General features: G+C 39.4%; 1 protein-coding gene across 8 annotated transcripts in view; it reads right to left on the bottom strand.

The window, feature by feature from the left end:
• Window positions 1-17,863, bottom strand: part of HIVEP1 (HIVEP zinc finger 1) — a 128,905-nt gene that overhangs the window by 89,825 nt on the left and 21,217 nt on the right. The window lies entirely within an intron of this gene.

Here is a 17,863-nt window from a genome sequence, read left to right as displayed (position 1 = left end):
GGTCATGGGTAAGACAGCTATTTATCAGTTCAAGTAAGGTCAGTGTTACATCCACAGGCAGAGAGCTCTGCCTGTTGCACAAACGACACTGCCTGCCCTTAATGCTCCAAGAAACTTTTGACAAGCTAAGCATATGTAACAAGCCACAAACCTAACATACAACTGCCGTAGTTCATTAATGTTCAACAGGAGGGTATCATATCTGAAATGGGTTCCATTTCTGTATCACAGCACTTTTCCTCTCCTCCAAGCTCTCCAATGGTGTTTTCTGACAAAGAAATTGTATCCCCTGATGGAGAAGGAAAGCTCACTAACCAATTCACTAGAATTGTTGGTTGTGTCTCTTCCCAAGAACCACTCTCCTTTGCTGCTATTTAGGAATATTCTACACCACATACTAAATTATTGGTTCATTTACTTTCTTTATACACACAGAAAAAGGGACCTTGGAAAACAATTTGTGCCAGTTTTAGACTTCTACTGGAGCTAAAATCAGCATCTTGGTTGAATTCTGCAACACACAGTTTTGAAGAAAAACACTGTTATGTAACATCTTTTTCCCTTTCTGGGAGACAACCTTAGTGGTGAGAAGCAGAGAAATCTTTTGCAGGTCTTGAGATAGATGGCAAAGTAAGAGGGCAGAAGGTTACCTTAAGGTCAGGGTGTTTCCCATCCTTATTAGGTATCTCCAAATGCTACAGGCAGAGGAGCACTTCTGCTACATCCACCTCCAAGAAACTTCTTCTCACTTGAAGGAATTTGCCCTGCTAAATCCTGAATTAAAGGCAGTATCTTCCTCCTGGAAGCCTAGTTATTATAGACAAATAAGGACAAAGAAATTAAGAATAATCTCAAATGTCTGTCCCTAAATAACCAATCTATCTTTCAAGAACTAAAGGTCTCACCGTGCTCCTATACTTGGCATGGAAGGTGGTCAAAAGAGATGAAGTTTGAAACCCAAATACCACAACATGCCTCACTCAGCCCTTCAATCAGGAGAGCAAACTCAGGAAGTAGTAGGTTGGATCTTAGAACCATTTAGTCATTTAGGTTAGAAATACCTCTAAAATCATTGAGTCCAACCACTAACACGGTGCTGACAAGTCCACCGAACTATGTCCCTAGGTGCCATGTATACACGTCTTTTAAATACCTCCAGGGATGGTGACTCAACCACTTTCCTAGGCAGCCGGTTTGAATACTGAAGAATCCTTTTTTTGTTTCATTCTAAACCAAACTGTATCTAAAACTGTCATAGAAACATTAAAAGAAGGCCATGATCATGCTGCAAAAAAGCCACAAAAGTGCATTCAGCTGTCCATGGATAGTGAAATTAACCATGAACTTTACAGAGTGACTCCTTGGGTGAATGCTGTAGGATTTCTAATTATAAGAACAAAAAGGGGGAAAATTAGATGTAAAAGTCTTTTTCACTGTTCTCACAGCTTAAATATCTATGGGCACTAAATCAACACAAGTACGATGATGAAATTAGTAAGTAAACAACTACAACCTTCACTGCTGCACAAAGAAGCTTGAAACCAAAGATCAATATGAATGATCCCAACCCCAAATTTGTAAGCCAAATCTAGAAGAAAATGTCTCCTCATGTGAGATCCTAGCAGGGCTCAAATGGCTTCAAGAAAAAGCATACATGAACCACTCTCCGCTGTGAAGGCTCAAAATTGGATGCTCAGGTTAACCACCCATGAGTTTTCCCACAGAAGCAGGACCTTGAACAGAGTGTTACTGCTGGCACCAGATTCCCTGCAATGACCTGGCAGTGTGTTAGATTAGCACATAAGCTTCTCTTTCCTCCCCCCAAAACAAGCACAAAATGAAGGATGCTAAACAGTCAGTGTCATTAGGCACTGGAGATCATTGCACCTGTATCTCCCTACATTTACTTCCTTCTTGGAGGATTATTTTAAAAGTCTACTAAATAACGTTAACTAGCAATGAAACAAGAACATATTACAAACTGAGGATCTCAATTTTCTGAAATTGAACTTCCAGCCTCTATCACCGGAGTAAAAGTCCAAGTGATGAAATAAACCTTGAACTTTGTTGCTTTACTCATCATTTTTTGAAACAAAAGAGCACCTTGTCCCAGACAACACAATTAAGCAACTTCATCTGTATACGTGTCAGAAAGAGGGAGCAGAAAGCTCCAGCCAGCCAGTATCCAAACAAGAGCATTCCCCCGATCAACATCACTGACCGGAATTGCACTTGGAAGGGATACACACCAATGCAGTTACTGTCACACCACTATTAACTCAGTTCCAGGAAGTAAGCTGTGCTCCCAAGCCAGTGGTCTCAAAAAGTGGGCCAAGTGAGCAGCAATCAATCATCTAGGTACAAAATGAGTGGGAGAATGACAAGGAGGAGCTATTTATCACCAACAGGTTCAGCAGAACTCAGCCTGCATCATTGTGTTAGCTCTCCAAGAAGCAAGTGAGCAGGAAAGATGACAGAGAAGAGCTTTGAACTCACTGGCAGATGAAAGGGGTGGTCATAAGGACTGTAGCCTTCTCAGCTTCCAAAGTCCCCAAAGGAGTAATGGGTACCTTGTGTATATGTACTGGTTCTCTCTCTAATCTCAGCCTCCTCAATTGTAACTGAGAGCAAAATTCTGTTTCATTGAAGGAAAAGGATAACAGAATCTGTATATTCCTGATGTAGAACATTCAGTTGCCACAAAAGACAACACTGCAGATACAGGAAAAAAGAACTGTTCAACTAAGTATTTTTCCCATTTTTTGTCCAAGTTAATTCCAAATAATGAGCAGGGGGAAGGAAGTTCAGTATGTTATCCAGATTCATCCTAAATCAGATTGCAAGATATATTAGAAAAAGACAGCATTTCACTTTAAATATGATTGAATAAGAATTCTTACCTAGGCTTGAGATTATCTTAACTAGACTTTCCAGTAGTTTTGTCCTGTTACACTCTGATTTAAACCACGTATAATGCAATTTTGAATTATATTCAAACAAGGTATCTCAACCAATTTAAACTATATTTAGACCACAGTATTTTTACTGCTAAAGAAACCTAACAGAGGAACAACATGCTTAAAACATCTGTCGCAGTGATTGAAAGAAGTCTATGACAGGAATAGCAAACAGTTATTTTCTTTCCTGAGATGATGTCAATCTGTTGAAGCCAAGTATCAGTGAAGTAGATTGTTTCTAAGAGGTACCTCACTCTGGCCTGTCCTCTCCAAAACAAAGATGATTAAAAATACCCCCTTGCGGCATAACCTTGTCTGCTTGCTTATTATTATCTGCTACTTCTGTATCAGGGGAAACACTCTTTGTCAAAGCTAGTAAGCATGTTACAGCATTACATGAAAAAAGAAAATCATTTGTTCAAGTCTAAAAACCTCCAGCTAATGAAATTCATATTTTAACACACATCAACTATTATTTACATTTAAATTATCAACTGTATGACTCAACACAATCCCTAAGATACAGGCCTCTAAGCAAGGCTGTCTGTCACACAGCATGTTCTGCAGTGATAATCAGAACCTCACGTTCTTTATGGCATAACTTTGCAGTTACTTCATGGAAGATGATGACAGAATGGCTCTCACTGCATGCTAATGCTGGTTCTCCAGGATGGATTTCCATGTGGTGGTCCAAATCAAGGTTCTTTCCTACAACATGTGTCTTGCCTGCCCAGACCACACAGAGGTGGAGAATGAAGCTGAAGAAGGAAGGAGTCGCTGTGGGTAGTGATTGGGCTCCCTCTGAGCACTAGGGTATAGGAGATGGAGATGTCAAGCAGCAATGGAATGACTCACAGGATTCGTTACAGGTTCTTGGCATATCACCGTCGTGGGTCCAACGGTGGGGACCCAGCAAACAGTACCTCTTCTGACTGTCATCAGGCTGAGGTTTCAACCCCATTGCCCTGTGGCAGCCACGCGCATTGTTCCCCTGACCTAGGATCCACTGGGGACCTTAAATCAGGCACAAAATACATGCTCAGGAGTGGCCAGTTACCCCACATCACCCATCTGACTGACACCATAAGCACACAACTAGGGCAGGCATGTTTCTCTTGAGTTCTGATACAATAAGCCTTGAGGCTCAGTTGGAAGAAGATAGGTCTGGTAGGCTGCCAAAATGAGAGCATGGATGCCCTTAATAACCAACAACAACTCTGCATGACATGAGGCAATGCAGCCTGTGACGGGCCCAAGGCAGCCGCGTTTGCATGGCCTGGGTCTTTCCCCTGTGCTTGGTGCTAAACTTGGTTTGGCAGAGGCAACCAGCACCATTACTAGTGTTCTCAGACCAGCCTGGGAAAGAGCTGCTCATCAGGTCCCAGCCCTGCCATGAACCTGGATATGGCAGCACAGCCACAGCTGGGAACACCAGTGATTTCCTATCAAAAAAAAAAAAAAAAAAAAGTGACATAGTTTAGGAAATGTGATAGGAATTAAGATGGAAATTTCAAAAAAGCAGTCAAGCAGTTTCTGACCAGTGAATACAGATGTAAAAGCTTTTTGAGAAACTTAAGTATCAAATAGCTAGGACAGAACCAAGTATCAGCATTCCGGAAGAAATTACTGAAAATTACTGTAAGAAGGGTGTGAAATGCCAAAGGCTGCTGATTATTTGAAGAAAAAGAAATCAAGCAAGGACAGGGACACTTACATATTCAGTGGAATAGTTTAATATAAAATACAGACTTGAAAGCAGAATTTATCCCTCTGTATAGTGTTTTATTGTAGCTATAGGACTGTCTACTTCAAAAAGGATTGCTACAAAGGAATCATTGTTAACTTTCAACTTAACTTTCAGCATCAAAAGTATTTTGTGTACCAATCAAAACAAAAAAAAAAAAAATCACAATTCAGCCACACTTGAGAGCTCACGTTGGGTTCTTCTACAAAAAAATTCAGGAAAAGTTGGTGGCTTATTCACCAGGGTGATGCCAAGACTTGCCTTATTACACCCAGCTCCATGCATGGCTCAAACCTTACTGTACCTTTATGAAAACTTTATGATGGAAACTTTATGTACCTTTATGATGGACACAGATCCTGCCTTCTTGAGAGCAGAGATTTGATTTCACTTTGCATCCATTGCTCCTTCCTTTGAGCTCTTTGCTCCTCTACCTTAAATTTCAACTGAGGGACTTCAGCAAAAACTATCTATTTTAAACTGGTGGTGTAGAGACCTTTCCAGAGCAATAAAAAGGTAGGACAGAATTTTCTCTGCAGGTAGCAGACAGGCAGGGCTCCTTTTTGACTATTCATTTTAATACTGCCATAGTTTTGTTGTAGTATTAATTATGCAGGAGTGTACTCACAGCTTTGTATAAGCATCTTTGTGAATTTTTTAGAACAAAATAGCATGGAAACAGTAGTTACTTAGCATTTCTGCATACTGTGCAACTCAAATTTTAGCACTGATGACAGAACATGCTAAACAGCAAATAATGTAGTCACCAATGTGCAAGCTTCAAAAGATGAAACACAGGTCAATTCTACAGCTGATTGTCCCACTTATAGTAATGCACATGCTCAAGGACAGAAGCAAAGTAGGATTATTAAGTGCGCTGCTTTGTGGATTCAGGTGGTTAGCTACTTAAAAGCACAAAACAAAACAAACAAGTAACCTCAACCCCCTCACCCAGACCGCATTATGGATGGAAGATACACTAAATTGAACAATATATTTTAATTAAATTTTTGCTATTCTGGTTTGAAGTAACCCAAGGTGAAAGACCCAAAGGGATATAAAGTTCTCAGAGTCCCATATAATTTCAACCCAGTTCTTGGCCAAGACAGAAATAGTTGGATCAGAAATTATACAGGAATATCACTGATATTTGATGACATGGTTTTGCAGCCACCATGCAGCCCTTCTCTCCTGGCTCCCAAATCTACCCCAGCCTCTGGCCTTTGCACTGGACTGTGAAACCGTCCCCTTTCCTGCTGAGGACGGAAGCAGCGTGGGGTAGCAGGTTTTAGAGAGTTCCCTTCAGGCTAACAAGGAAATGTCGAAATGAACCAGGGTGCAGTCATAGCTGTGTGACTCTCTGAAAGAAAGCATTTAGAAACAGATTCATAAACAAGGGGATTGAGGCTGTCAGTAGGGGCTTAAGACCCATAATCGGGATCAGGCAACACAACGCGAAGCGCGGCATTCGCCACAGCAGTTACTACACTTCTGTCCTTTCTCCAGCAACTTCTGCTGACTCAGGAGCATAAATTGCTGACATCCCTCCTGGGAGTGCCTCTCACACACTCCTTTACACATATACAATATGAATGTGGAAAGGGGTATGAAAGAACAAGTATATGTCAAAGAACTTAGAAAAAAAAAAGTTCCGTGCTCTAACCACCTCTTTTTCTTAAAAAATAGTCTCATTAAGTGCTACACTGAATGAAAGCAGCTGAACAAACAATCTTGGGATTACTGGAAAAAATACAGTGCTGAAATTTTGCAGGATTTTAGCCCACTACAAAACCCATGATTTTTTTGTCCAATCTGGAAGACAAATTGTTTCAATTAGTAAGGATTTCCCCTCTTTTCAGGAAGTAAAAACTCACTGTGCATGTGTAGAACATTCTAAATAACCAAAACCAACATGGTTTGCTCTGCATACGTCCCCACTCCAGACATGGCAAGGCGACACTGCTCTTCCATATGTGGGATTTTAAAATGATCACACAAAAATCTAAAGTACCACTCATTGAAACATACAAAACTACTATTGTTACAAGAAAATGCATACACACAAACCCAACTGAATTCATCTAATACAAGAATTACTTGAACTGAATTTTTTTCCGTAAGGAAGATGAAAAGGTAATACCGAAAAGCAGCTTAGGCAGCAAAGTGACAGACTTCAGCAGGCACCAGAGCAAGAAGGCAAATGTTAGTGTTAATACTATTAAGAACACTGTCTTGCATATACAAGCAAAACATTTCTTTGGCAGTCTCCTAGCCTCAAACACTTTATAACCTTGATAACCAAACTGAACTTAAGCACATTTTATGCCAAAATCCCTTTGGCATCTGCTTTAGTAACTGTCAAAAAATATTCCATGTTTTGTCTTTTTTTCAGTGAAATGTTTACTCCGGTATTTAATCAGGTAGTTTTCCTCTAAGCCATTTTTCTATTTCACTATCCCAGGCCAGCCTCACAACCAGGCTTCTATCTTTCATCGACAGCCCAATTTGCACTCTCCCAGACAGGCAGGAGTTCTATCGAAGAGAGCTAGAAGTTACAGCACACAATAAGGTAGATAAGCATCAACAACATCACACTCTTGCAAAAAAGCAAATATTGTGCTGGAAGAGACAGCAAGAGAGGTCTGTGAGGAAAGCCTGTTGCTGTACTCACCATCACTAGATGTCAACAGGAACATTTTGGTCAAGTTTCACTGCTGCTCTCCATGAGATATGTGGACAAGTCGGAAGACATTCAGAGAAGACTAGAAAGAGGATAAATTAAGTATCTAATCTAAACAAAAGGAAACTGAACACAGAGAAGGTAACAGTCTTCAATTGTCCAGAAGAAGATGCAAAGAGGAAAGGAATGTATTTTCAAATTTAAAGAGGAAACACCTTACCAAGACAGTAAGAAAAGCTTTTTGACAGGAAGAAAAGCACATGAATATATTTCATACATGTATATGTTTATATATATATGTATACATATACATCATGTATCATATGTATATATTGTATCTTAGAATGAGAATATATATCTATATGTTCTGTAGAGAGATGCCAGTTGCTGTCAGAAATGACTTTGCCAACCCTGTCTTAGGGTTAGCAGGTTAGATCATTCCTTGGGCACACAGTTCAGCCCTGTGGTTCTGCATGCAGGTAAACTGCCTTGCCCTTTGCCCAGCACTAAGCACCCACTGAGGCCCTCATGAAAGGAGCAGTCCCTTTATTTTAAAAAACAGAAACAAGGGAGACTTCAGTCTTGCGGTCCCCAGTAGTCCTGGGTGAAAGTCAAGTACAGCCTGCCCATCAACAGCAAGTCTAAGGCAGAATGATGAAAGATGACATAGCCATGTGGAGTACAGCAAGTCACCTGAACTCCACAAAAACCCCAGTGTCCTTCCAATCAGCTACAGAGAAAATAAAACCAGGGGTTTGCAGTTAGCTGCTAAGAGATCCAGAAATAAGAAAAAGTCTACTGCAACACTACCTTTCACTTCTTTATACTTTACCAGCACAATGCATACTATTTGAGGACACCAGCCTTTCCTGCACCCTGTCTCTATATAAAGTACATAGCTTTTTCCTCTCTTATGTGCATTTTGTCAGCACAGATTATGAGTGATCTGAGGTTAAAATCTATTTTACTTATTTACACCATCCTTCAAAAAAAGCAGGGATCTTGCTCATTTGAAGTACTAACCAGCTGTTAGCTGTCCAAACAAGTTGCATCTCCCACCTCACTGTGATTTAGCTACAGCTACAAGTTTGGGTTCAGTCAAAGAAGTCATTCTTCCCTGCTAATATGAATCTAAACCCACTCTCTGTCTGTTTAAAGCCATTACCCTTTGTCAGAGATCCCATTAAAACATTCTACATTGGGGCATTTTGATGAAAATCAACAGGATTGCAGTCTGGGTGAAGATCTCAGCCACCACACAAACAAGTTCCTTTGGCTTTTCCTTTTACCACAACACAGAAATTGGCAGTATATTAAGAACTGAAGCTCTCAGAGAAAGCAATCCAGGCAGAGCAGAACACCTCAGTAACAACAGTACTAATATCACTAACATGTGCTTGCCTTAGCACAGCACATGCATAACTTAAGTTTCAGCAACTTGTTTTGGAGTCACATCTCATGCAAAGCAACTGTTGAGTTTAACTACAACAGCTTTTAACAAAAAATTTATCAGAACCATTACTGGGTAGACACTTACGTGGTATAGCCAGGATCAAGGGTGTTTATCTGAAAAACTGCATTTTTCTCCCCTGAACATGCATTAGTATTGTTAGAACACTGGGCTTTGTTTCTCTGTTTTTACATATATATAAATATATATATATAAATATCTCAAACACACACATGTTTTCTGAACTTCAAGGAAAACAAGAAGAAAGTTTATTTAATATTTCTATTCATTCTCCCTTTTTTCTGAAGAAGATAAAGCCTCATGCAAGGGCATGGCAGATCTGGCTTCACTGACAGGGTACCAACAGCTGGCCTGAGTGAGGTTCACATGGGCCACCGATGTCATGCTGCGCTCATTTGGAAAGTACCCAGCAGCCACTCCTCAACTCATTTTGAAATCACAGAATGGCTGGGGTTGGAAGGGACTAGTCCAACCCCTCTGCTACAGCAAGTTCACCTACAGCAAATGAGAACGGCCACTTCTTCCTGATTTGTATAAAGTTCATCAGAAAACCACTGTTTCCCACAACAGTTAGCTAAAAAAAAAACTTAGATGGGCATGCATGTGCAAGGCTGTTTCCTTAAACATTTCATGGACTAAACACTGGCAAAAGGGTGGGTATTCTACAACAGCTGCTTTACCAAAACCTAGTAACTAATATGGAAGTTAATATGGTAATATTAACTAATATTAGTTAATATGGCAACTAATATTAATTAATATGGTAACTAATATGGTAGTTACCTCCTTTTTCCTAAATACCAAGTGCACTAGTATCAGTAAACTATTTGGAAACTGGGGACAAAAATTAAAGAAAAAGAAAAACAAAACAAAACTGTGGTTCATATGAAAGTGCTGCCCATTTAACAACTTTCAAAGATTTCACCAGAACTTACTGTATTTATATAGGAACCTGAAAGGTAATTTGAAAAAAAATGGGCTTTAAATTCTGTTTTTTAAGACCAGTGTGCTTGGTTACACAACATGTTATAACCAAGTTTCTTCTTCTACTTGGAGCATTAGGCAGTTATAAAAGGCTCTAATGACATCATAAACCTTGCCAGTGTTTGATAATTTCTTGAGGGATTTGATAGAGGAAGCAGAAAGTTACAGAAATCTCAGTTTTACTTCTTAGGTTCCTAACCTTCTCAGCAGAGCAGTCATGTGAAAGAAACTAATGTGAGTCACCAGATGAAAGAAGGCAAGTAAATACATTTTAAGTTACTTTTAAATTAAAATAAAATCTAATAAAATAAGAAAGCTTCAGGAAGCTCTGGCTGAAGACTGAGCATCCAAGGGTAAGAACACTACTAAGCTTTTGTGTTTTGTAACAAAACCTCTAATTCCATGCTCTGTTCAAACCAGCAGTTATGAGCTTCCAAATTCAGTGGGTTGGGCAGCAAGGGCTCCATGCACCTGGGGCAATCTGCTGTTGAAAAATGCAGAAAGAGCTGCTCTATCCCAGCCACGATCTATGCCCCACCTGCCCCCAAGGTGACCCCTCAGCCAGGGATGAGGCACTACCTGCAAGGAGGGATTTTCCCCACACACTGCAGCCCTTGCCCAAGCCTCTCCAGCATAACGTACGTCCTGGAGCTTGCACACAGAACACGTCTTGAAGGCTTGAAAATTCTCCATGGCCTCTTTTTTTTAGGAACAACAGAGACACTGTTTACTACAGAATGACTTAACAGTGCTGCTTTAGGGGGATGCTGCTGGCCCTATTTCCTTCAGATGTAAAGGATGAGTCCTTCCTTGGGAGTAAAGAAGGTTGAAACTATTGCTCATCTAATGACAGTAACTAGTTGTTTCTGCCATATAGCATGTCCTGCCCTACCAGAGAAAACATAAATACATACTGAAGAACCAAGTTCTGCCCCCAAAGTTATAGTAATGTAACTCTAGCAGGGACGAAGCGCACCCAAGAAAAACTCAAAAGGGGATTTTTTCCTTCAACTTTTCTCCTATATATGCATGTATAGTAATATCTCTGGTTTAGTTGTTCTGGTATTTGTTTTCCATTAAGCAATATGAAACTTGCTTTAGCAAATATGTTTTGTGGGTTGTCATCCATAGCTTGTTAACCACTATATTCATTTAGGGACTACACATATGCTTTTTCAAATATAGACATAAGGGGAAGTGAAAATCATGCCAAAGAGCATTGGTTAGTTCCCAGGAAAGACAGCATCTAGAATTTGGCAGCCTTTAGACATGAGAAAAGTACAAACACAGTCAGACACAAAAATTTTAAATCATTTGTGTGGATCATTTTTTTAATCTTGGTGATCCCAACTTCTACAATTATTTGTAGCTTAAACTGGTTTTATTTCTAAATGCAAAATACATACCATGGTTTCCTCCTGTTATATTGTACTAGAAAATGACACCTTCCTGCAATTCTGAGTCCTTCCAGAAACTTATTTTTGCTGGACATTTGACAAAAATAGTGTTGTAATTTACTATATTGCTACCAAACCTCTTACAGAAGGACAGTAGGGTTGTTAAATAGAAAATAATGAATTTTCACTGGCTTACCAATAAAGCAGAGAAGGAAAGTGGTCACATCAAATCACCAGAACACGCTGAGACCTGGTCACTACCACCCAGCAGAAAATGGCACGGTGATCCCCAAGGTCAGGCTAAAATGATTTAAATTACCTTCACACATGAAGCAACAGAGGTCTTGGATCCTCCCAAGAGCCACAGTCAGCAAAGCCTTCTGCACTTCATGAAGCCTGGCTCCCTGCTTGGACAGGAATCAGCCTCTCTACATGGCACCTGGCTTGGGTGCAAGCCCAGAAAAAGATCCTACTCCCTAGCACTGGTGTCCTTGGGTGGCAGCTACCATCACTGAGCAAGGAATCTGTACCTCACATTCATGTTCAGCAAATAATAAGCTCTACAAAACCACTGTGGCTAGCAATGAGGCTCTTAATTGGGAAAAACACACCCATTCCAAGCCATCTGCTTGGCTTACTGTTTTGTTACAGCCAAGATGAAAGAATCTTATCTTAAGCTTACAGCATTTTTTCTTTTAAATAAAAAGATACTGCTGGCTCTGTTAAGTAAGCCAAACCAAAAGAAACAAAACAGAACAAAACCAAATAAAAAAACCTGAACAACCAAAGAATACCCTCAAAAAGCCCTCAAACCCCCACCATCAGCAAAAGTATCTGTCTAAATGCAGATAACAAGAGGAAACTCATATCACACATCCCCTGCAAACACTCCCTCCAGAGGGCTGTTCCCCCTGCAGTACTCAATTCAGAAGCAGATCTGTGCTGAAGAACATCATGGGCAGGGGAGACAGGCACTGGACTGAGGTTGAAGGCAGAGCTTCCCTTCAACCACAACCATTCTGTGCTGCTGCTCCTCTCACTGTGAGGAAGAGATGGCCATCACTTGCTGGTCATCCATGCACTGCCCTCTCTTTTTTTCTCAGGGAATGGCCCTGTGCCCACTTTGGCTTGTTTGTCAGTCCACTTGGTAAGAGATGGCATTTAAAGACAAGTCTTGGTGCTGGAACACAACACTGTTGAGGGCACAGGTTTAGCAGCCATCACCAAAGGTAAATTTTTCCTCTGCTGATGCATCTACTTCTTAACACTTGAGTTCTGGGATGGCTCCATGCATGGTTGTGCCTAAGGTATTTAATACATTGACATTGCAAAGGATATTTGTAGAAAGAATGTATTTTTATCACCATTTAAGAAGAAAAAGCTATTTATATTGACATTATAAGGAGGCCTTTTTAGGTTACAAAAAAACCCAAGCAAAACCTTCAATTATGTTCAACATTTTAAATTCAAAATTAGGAGTTTATTCTGCAAGCTGTGATTGCACTGTGAACAGGGAATAAAAGCATTCTGTGTGCTTCCTTAAGTTTTAAGAAAGTAATTAAATACTTCACGTTTATAATATTTTATTCACCTCAGCTCCTTAAAAATATTTAGACACATAGGGGGCCCATTCAAAATTTTGATCTAGTTTACTTGAAAACTATTTAAAGGAAATATTAACTGATACATACATTGCTGAATCCCTCTGCCAACACTTGCTGATTATCCCAGCAGTTTTCCCTTCTACTGCTGTATGAAAGAAACAGCCAACTAATTCATTAACCAGGAGGTGCTGATTACATACATATTGTTAGCAAAAGCAAAAACTATACCTTTTCCCCTTCTCTCAGTTACAGTAATTTTAGGTGCTTGCAAAACAAGCAGAGAGAAAACATTCAGCCTGAAATCCAATACTTAAATAATACTTGGGCACTGCCTCCTTAGGAACCTAAATAAGACACAGAGAGCATTTGTACACTCAAATCCTAGCTAAGCATAGCTAGGAGCTATTCTCAATTAATTATTCTATTTAAAAAATAGGTAAATTTGAACAGACACAGAGCACTTGGTTTTGTTCCAGAACTGGACCATTCTCTAACTTTACATTTATACATCCTTAAAATTCAAATTCATTTGAAATGCAAAAAAAAAAAAAAAAAAAAAAAGAAAAACAAAACATTTTTTTATGGTCCAACTACAGAAGATGTGGTTATACACATAAGGAATGGATGCTGCCTTCTAACAAAATTATTTAACTGGTGATTTTCAATTTTACAATCCAGTGAAAGAAGACCCCAAATAATGAAAAATTACTTAGAATTTTATCAGCACTTTCTGCCCATATATATTTATGAATACCAAAATTTGTATACAATAGATGCTCCAATTATTTTCAGTAATTCATCACTGTGATGGCCAGAGCCCCCAAAAATTACTAACTGTAGACCAGGCTAGTAGCTGAAGACTATTTAGAAGTATCACCCCACAAGCCCAAGTCTGTCATTGATTTAATGCATCAGTTTTGGTCCCCAAGTAAAAGTAATAGCTCATGTTAATGTCATACATAATCACAATAAAGTGTTACTGCTCTAGAAGACAAAGTGCTACGTGATTCAATAAAGTGTTTCTAGTGCATGATATAAGTGAATTATTATAAGGTAAAACACAGGAATTTTAAGGATGCTTTTCAGCATCAAGACCTGTTACCAAAGAGGATTTAAGGATATGATAGGATCAGCATCTTGGTTGCCACATAACTGAAGACAAAACAGGAAAAAAGGAGCTTAAAAAAATCAACAGAAACATGATCTGAAATTTTCTTTCTTTAACTCTAGGAAAGATTTCCCCTTAGAAAGGGACATTATAAAGACAAAATACACCTGTGTGCAGAGCTGGATTCTCAGATTTTTGTAGCTATAAAATACCTTGGCAAAAATCGTGGAGAAACATGTTGAATAGAACATACAGTAACAGTCTTTGTATAATTTGGTTTATGCTTTACTTTTTTTGTTTGTGCTAACTCAGTAATGAAGGATTTAAACCACCACCTGGCTGAAACAAAACTAGTTTCTGCCTGCAGTTTCTCCAATATCTCTAGTAACTTCACAAGGTCACACTGAGGAGCAGTGATATCAAATGCCAGGAAAAGCAAGACTTTTGCCAAGCAGGCAGTGTCCAGTGACTACCTGGCACAGGACAGACAAAACAAAGGCAAAGAATCGGTGACTCTGGGAAATGTCTGATTTCAATTATTTAGTCCTCCAAAAGAAAACACTGAGACCCATCACTTTAATTGAGGAGAATTTTATGCAGCATCTTACTTCATCAGATAATATTCGGGATGGCAAGGCATTAGTTTCACCATTGCCAATTTCTGATGTATTTCAGCATCTCTTTTCCTTCTTTCCATGACAAGACAAAACACTCTACTTAATAATATTATTTTGCATAATCTCAGGCAGAAGACTAACTACAAAAGGCAGGTGGATTTACCTTCAGGAAGCCAAACAGCTAAAGGCAGTAACTTTCCAGAGTTCAAAGACAAAAATATTATGTGTTTTATAGTTCCTACAGCCCTGCATCACCCTTACAGCACAAGGTTGCTACTCATGTAGTATTTTCAGAAAAAGCTTTCTCTTACCAGTCTGGTCACAAAATCACATGGATTGGCATTAGATTCACAAAGGGTAAAACTGAGTATTTTTTGTGCAAGAAGGCTGTCTAGAGCAGTAGCTCAATAGTGCTCCTAGCACTTGTGATGTTTGCTGAGGGAATGGGTCGCAATACTTCAATTCAGTGAGCTTCTGAAGGAGTGCCCCTGCCCCCGACTGCAATAGGGTACCTTTATTCCCTTCTCAATATCTCGCACAACAGCTGGATATCCATGCCCAATATTATTCTGTGCAATGTCCTGAGTTATACCACAAATGGCTTACGTAACACAGCTAAACCAAACTGCTCTGATGGCAGCGATGAATGGGGACTCTGTTGTTGCAGCCCTTGCCAACTGTGTGCATCACTCTCGGTTCCGCTAGCACTGAGCGGGGACAAAGGCTATATTCTCTCATTTATGGCAGCACAGCACAGTGATGATGCTGTAAATTAAAGAAAGCACAACATGCTGACAACAGACTCATTACTACCTTCTTACTCTCAGTTCCAATACATAAATATAGCATAGAGTTCCTCACATTGTGCTGAAAATAATGGGAAAGCGGAATAAATGTGAGACAGCCTTTGCACAGCTCAAGAACATAGACCCCACTTCCTCCATCTGGATCTAATTTTGTTGGGTGTTTTTTGCACCAACCATCAATCCTCATTCTTACCTTTTCTTCTACATATTTTCAGAGCATATCAGTAATTTAAAAAACAATTTTCTCTGGAACAGGAAAATCTATACTCCTATGAGAATCTCCACCACAGCCTGTTGTAATGTCTTATCTCTCTCCAATATCTTTACTTCAGGCAAATAGAAAAAAGTAAGTTTGAGGAAACATCTAAGAACGTTTCTTTCATAACTAGATGTAGACATTTCCCATAGAGGAATGTAAATTACATAGTTCTGTTTCTTCCATAACCCCTTGTTCTACCCTGTGTCCCTGTCCACTTCTCCTTTCCCCTACATATGTACATATATGACCTGGGCTGTCTGGCTGCTAGGTGTGAGCTCAGTATCATCAGGATATTGAAGGTAACCTAAATGGAGACTTCAGAAAATGCATATCTAATAATAAAGCTGTTTGCAGAAAACTGGGAATTCCAGAGACTATTACAAGCCTGGAAGGATTAAGTGCGCATACAGGAAAACCAGACTCAATTCTGATGTCCCAAGAGAAAACACTTCTGTATCAACATTATGCCTGCCTTAGGAACAATGACATGCCCTTCAGCATCCTTATTATCTCAAATAAACACCCCAAAAAGCAGCGAACAAACAAAAAAAAACAACTCATACACAAATGTTTTGCTATTTTCAGGAAGTTTTATCAGGATTACACCCACTACCATTAACAATTACAGTGATCAAAGACTAAAGGATACTTGACCATGCCCAACACAGCCACCAATGCCTCTGGCTAAACAGCCCCACTCATGCCCAGCCTAGACAAGTCATTGGTTAAAAAAACAACCCAAAAAAACCCTGGAAGTTTTCATAATATGACATTTCAGGGAGATGACTACATTACAATTCCCATAATATTTAGAAATCACATTCAAAATTGGAGAAACAGTGAATGTAATCTTACTGCCAGGAATAAAAAAACCAAAAAAATGCCCCAAAAGTACTCAGGTTAAAAACACCCCGAAACAAATCCCTCTCTGAACATTTAGGATACATTCTCATGCAAATAGAAATACAAAGTAAAACAGTCACTAACAGGAAACATACTTTCCTTTTTCTGTGTTTTTAAAGGAAGCAGAGAATTTGGTGCAAATGTTACCTTTTTCTCAAAGGTGGCTTTCTACATTAAGTTAAGGCAAGCAAAATGCACTATGTGAAAGCTTCACAACAAAAAGGAAACATCCAGCCCATCCCAGTCTATGACAATAATCAAAATACTCTGCCAAAAAAAACCCGGAAAATAAGCTTAGAAAGAGTTCAACCATTATTAACAGCTTAGAGTTTAAATACAGACTGAAAAATATAGCTACTCATGGCACATGTTGGGCTAAAACAGCTGCTGGTGTAAGTAGTGCCCAATGCTAGTTTTAAACCGGATTTGTTGGAGTGGAAATTACAGTCTTGAGCTGACTCTGTGACACAGTGACTGACCTGAGTGCCAAAGGGCAGTGCTGATAGGTCTACAAGGATCTTTTGTTCACTTTCAGGGGTGAACAAAAGATCTCCACAAGGGCTGCTGACCTCTCCCACATTGCTTCCAATTACATACTGTACTTTAAACCATTCTTACAGAGATACTGGTGCATGCAGCCACAACAAACAGGTTCCCTATGCCACTCACCTGCTCCTGCAGGGATTTAATCTGGAGAGAGAGTACTTTGACATGAAATTCCACAATCACTGAACTAGGATTTTCCCCAAGGAACATACAGTATAGCAGGAGCAGGAAAAAGAGAAACCAAGGGTTTTGACATTGCACAAGCACGCCAATTTACCTGCTGGACATGAGCAGTGAGAAAAATCAGACTCGTAACCTCACTAACTTCCATGAAAAACTAAACATTTCAAATCTGTAACCACTCAAAAATATGCTACGTTTATACATCCCGAAACCAAAGCATTTTAGGTTCCCTTACACAAGATTTTCTACTATTTTAGAAGACACATTGTCTGCCCTGTAAAGTTCATCTGCTCCCTTTGGCTTTTCCCTTTTGAATTTCCCTTTTACTTACTGAGAATGTTTCGAGGTGGGGGTTTTTGGGGGTTTTCTTTTTAAAATACTTATTTATTGAAACACTCCATTAGAAAAGGGCAGCACTAAAACAAAATTATTTCTTTAAATCAAATCACATATTTCAATACCATGTAATTACCTTGATAAGAAGTCTGGCAACTTCTGTTTACATGCCTTAACTTGATCTTTTGCGTTCTGTAAAATATTTTGAAGTCTTTAACTGGAAGTTACAGTATCCTCTCTGATACACAAAAGGACCCTTCATCCTGCA

Source organism: Taeniopygia guttata, chromosome 2, assembly GCF_048771995.1.
Source record: "Taeniopygia guttata chromosome 2, bTaeGut7.mat, whole genome shotgun sequence".
NCBI lineage: Eukaryota > Metazoa > Chordata > Aves > Passeriformes > Estrildidae > Taeniopygia > Taeniopygia guttata.
This window is presented reverse-complemented; position numbering and strand designations above follow the sequence as displayed.